General features: G+C 46.6%; 1 pseudogene across 1 annotated transcript; it reads right to left on the bottom strand.

The window, feature by feature from the left end:
* Positions 1-2,304: 2,304 nt before the first annotated feature.
* Positions 2,305-2,772, bottom strand: LOC308413433 (large ribosomal subunit protein uL23-like; annotated as a pseudogene). The gene has a single exon. The product of its transcript is annotated as a large ribosomal subunit protein uL23-like (transcript).
* Positions 2,773-4,560: the final 1,788 nt, after the last annotated feature.

Here is a 4,560-nt window from a genome sequence, read left to right as displayed (position 1 = left end):
AACGGTGTTGCCTATAAAGCCCACGAGTAATAGTTCTCTGGAAAAACTTAGAACTAGGTACGGTGGCTTACACTGTAATCCCGAGGCCTCCCATGTATACGTGTTTCTGTGTGTGTTGGTGTGGATATGTGTGCCTATGATATATGTTTATGTGTGCATGTATGTTTGTATATGTGTATATGTATAGACGTGCTTGTGTGTGTGGTTTGTACTTGTTTATGTGTGTTTGTGTGGTATATGTATGTGGCGTGTGTATGGTGTATATGTTGGTGGTGTAGGGTGTTTGCGTGTGTATGTGTGTGTAGTGTGCACATATCTATGTGTGTTGTATGTATGTGTGTGGTGTGTGTAGGGTATGTGTATGGTTCATGTGTATGTATAGTGTGCACGTACATATGTGTTTGTAGTATGTGGTGTACGTGTGTGTTGCATGTCCCCAGGAAGTCTCTCAGCCATCAGGCATGCAGCAGCCTTAAGACATTTCCCTCCTGCATCTGAGCTGCCCTTCAGGACACTGTCTGTGAACAGCTGAAGGACACAGACTCAACTCTCACTGCGTCACCTTGCAGTCAATGGACTGAAGGCAAAGGAAAAGGGTGCTTAGCGGGAGTGGGGAGGACTCTCTTCAAGGTTCCCCATTCTGCTTAATTTTAACAAATAGAATATATGTCAGCTAATGAATATTTCAGTCTTTCACGTAGGAACCGGGAATGTAATTATGGATTTGATTTTGCCGACTGTTGCCGCCTGAGGTAGTCAGAGATCACAAATCGCATTAAGTGAAAGGTGAACCCCATTACGGTATCAGGAAAATGGAGCTTAATAAGTTTTATAATTATGGGGCAAATCTATGCAAATTGCCATTTTTTTATCAGGCAATTTTCCATCTTCTTCTCGGCGCTAATAGTCCATTAGACCCGTGGCAGTGAAGCCTGTGATACGGAGCGCTCCAGCTCTTTCTGGGTCATTCTTTGTGATGCAGACTCGATGTTGGGGGTGGACTAGCCAATGGGCCGGGCTGGCTTCTTATTTTCAAGCTTTTTAAAAATAACAAGATTCAAATCCTGTTAGCCACTTGGGGAAGGCTCTAGAGCCCGTTTATACTGTCTTACATGGAGGTGGAGAATTATGAGAAGCCAGATTCAGAGAGTTTTGTTTAAAAGAGGGTCTCACTCTGCCGCTCAGGCTTGTCTGGAGTTTGCTAGGTAAACCAGGCTGGTGTTGAACTCAGAGATCTGCCCGCTCCTGCTTCCCAAGTGCTAGGATTAAAGGCTTGTGTCTTAGTTAGGGTTTTTATTACTGCAGTGTAACTCCATGACTAAAGATTGGGGAGGAAAGGATTTATTTGGCTCACACTTCCACATCATAGCTCATCATTGAAGAAAGTCAGGACTGGAACTCAAATCGAGCAGGGCCAGATCCTAGAGGCAGGAGCTGAGGCCACGGAGGGGTGCTGCTTACTGGCTTGCTCCTTGTGGCTTGCTCAGCTTGCTTTCTTATAGAACCCAGGACCATCAACCTAGGGATAGCACCGCCACCAATAGGCTGGGCCTTCCCTCATCAATCACTAACTAAGAAAATGAAGGCTTGCTTATAGCCTGACTTTATGGAGCCATTGTTTTCACTGGCATTCCCCCTCTCAGATGGCTCCAGCCAGCACAGCACGGGCCACCACACCTGGCTTTGTCATTTATTGTTTTGAGATATGATTTCACCCTCTAACTCCCGGCTGGCCTGGAAATCATGGGAATCCTCCTGCCTCAGCCTCCCAAGTGCTAGGATTACAGACGTGAAGCCTGGGTAAAATTACACATTTTGTAGTGATTCTTTTTGAAAGATTTATTTTTAACTATGGGTGTGTACGTGTGCGTGCAAAGTGATTGCAGTATCAATAAGTGGCCAGAAGAGGGCGTCAGATTCCCCAGGAACTGCAGTCATAGGCAGTTATGCGCTGTGTGCTGTGGGTGCTAAGAATGGAACCCAAGTGCTCTGCAAGTACATGCCCTTAACTGCTGGCCCACCTCTCCAGCCTTCATTACTTTTTCTTCTTATGGTGAAAAATAAAAAGGTGTATATTTAGAATTAGCCATCTGGACTCGGTTTAGATTCTCCCAATCTCTTTTTTTTAAAGATTTATTTATTATATATATGTAAGTACAGTGTCGTTGTCTTCAGACACACCAGAAGAGGACATCAAGATCCCATTACAGATGGTTGTGAGCCACCATGTGGTTGCTGGGATTTGAACTCAGGACCTCTGGAAGGGCAGTCAGTGCTCTTAACCATTGAGCCATCTTTCCGGCCTTAGATGATCCCAATCTTGTTGGCAACATCTAGAGCATCACAATCAGGAGCCAGGCGAACATACGCCTTCTTTCCATCAGGCCTTATCGGGGTAATGACTTTGGCCACATCAATGTCACAGAGTTTCTTCACAGCCTGTTTGATCTGGTGCTTGTTGGCCTTGACAGCCACAGTGAACAGCAGCGTGTTGCTGTCCTCTAATTTCTTCATGGCTGACTCGGTGGTCAGTGGGAATTTGGTGATAGCATAGAGGTCCAGTTTGTTTCTTCTGGGTGCACTCTTTCGAGGATATTTTGGCTGCCTCCGGAGCCACAGAGTCTTGGGCCACTGAAAAGTGGGTAATGTTTGGATCTTCTTCTTTTTGTGACTGTGGAAGCTTTTCAGCACTGCCTTCTTAGCCTTCACGGCCTTTGCTTTGGCTTTGGCTTAGGGAGGGGCAGGAGCTTCCTTCTTCGCTTTCCGCACCATCTTGGCAAAAAAGTGTCGCCTTCATTACTTTTTTGGTTGTCTTAGCAAATGTTTTCTTACTTGATACCACCAAAGGTTTCACAGTTTAACATGGTGGTTTGTAAAGAATGATTTCATAGTTAGGTATTTTGCCTGCATGCATATATATGACCACACATGTGTCTAGTGCCCTTGGATGTCAGAAGAGGGTGTCAGGTCCCCCGGAACTGAAGTTGAAGGCAGTTGTGAGCTGTCACGTGGGGGCTGGGACTCAAATGCAGATCCTCTGGAAGAGCAGCCAGTGCTCTTACGCGCTGAGCCTTCCTTAGTATCTCGCATTCAAATCTAAGAGGGTGCTGTCTCTTTTCCTAATGATTCTACCACAGGCTCATGCTGAGATCCTTTTCTGTGGTTCAAGTTGGGATCCCAGTAGGCACTTGGGTGGAGGCCCCTAAGGTGGGTAAGTTCCTCCGGCTTCAGTTGTCAGTGAGGGTGTTTCCTGTTGCTGCCGACAGACGCCAGACAGCAGGGAAGACATGCGGAGAAGACAGCCTGTGGGCACTTGGGTTCTCTGGACACACGGGCAGACGTGCGGATGCAGAACTGAAGGTTCTGGCTTGAGCAACAGGGTGGACCAGGGTGCTGTTCACGCAGACACGTGTCCTTGCGACAAATGACTCAGTATGTTGACCTGGAGCGGGCACAAAAGCATCACTTCAGAAAAGAGGAGGGGTTCTGGGGATATAATTAAGAACCTTGGGCAGCGCTTTTTGCTTTTCCAGAGGAACTAAGTTTGTTTCCTGGCAACAACACTGGATGTCTCACGCCCACCCGTATCTTCAGCTTGAAGGGAATTTGATGCCTTCTTTTGGATGACTGGAGACCTGCACTCACAGGTACACATGTGTGTGTGTGCACACACGCAAGCACACGGGCACAAACATGCACATGGACACTTGCACGTGCACGTGCGCACACAAAATTAAAAATTTTAAGGAACAAATCTTGAGACCTTTATAGATGATTCTGGGACTCTCTGGAGGAAAGTAGCGAAAAATCTAAGACATAGGTAAAGTACTCATAAAGATGGGGAAAAGACTTAAAGCTATGGAACCATAAGACAAGAACTGCAGGAGATAAGAAGGTGGAAGGTTCCAGAAATAGAGAAAAAACAAACAAACAAAAACCACACCTATGTCCGAGATTCTGCAAGGCTCATTCATTGACTATTAGAATTGTGGAGAGTTGGAATGTTGCAGATCCAGAGCCAAAAGGGCTGTCTTTAGACACCCTCCATAGCCACTTCTCTCCCGCCTCTGTGTCTGACCTACTGTCTTCTGGACTCTTGGGTAAAAACCCTTTTGGAATGTACCAACCGGATCACTAGCTTTCACCCACGAGAAAGCCCAGACTGTGACAAGCGTTCACCAGCCAGCAGCAGCTGCCGTAGTAACGCCTCCTACCTGGTGTCCAAGGAAGTAAAAACAGAACAAGCGAAGCGACACCCCCGGTGCTGAGCTGCTCTTGGGGTAGCGAGTCGCTGAATGGAGGGGGCTGGAGTCACCAGAGAAAGGGTGATGAGCCCTTTCCCTCTGTGCTGAGTGGCATCTGCACTGAGGATGGATTTGCCTCTGCTGAAGAAAGGAAGTGTTTTGGGACAGGCACGTAGAAGAAAACAAACACCCATAAGTGTTTTAGCCATTCCTGGGCTAGACACTTTATAGCAAAGGGTAAAAGGGGGAACCACGCAAGACAACCTCCATGTTAGGAAGTGTCAGAATTGTGTTAATAATAGCAATAAATATTTAT

Source organism: Micromys minutus (genome assembly GCF_963924665.1).
Source record: "Micromys minutus genome assembly, chromosome: 32".
NCBI lineage: Eukaryota > Metazoa > Chordata > Mammalia > Rodentia > Muridae > Micromys > Micromys minutus.
This window is presented reverse-complemented; position numbering and strand designations above follow the sequence as displayed.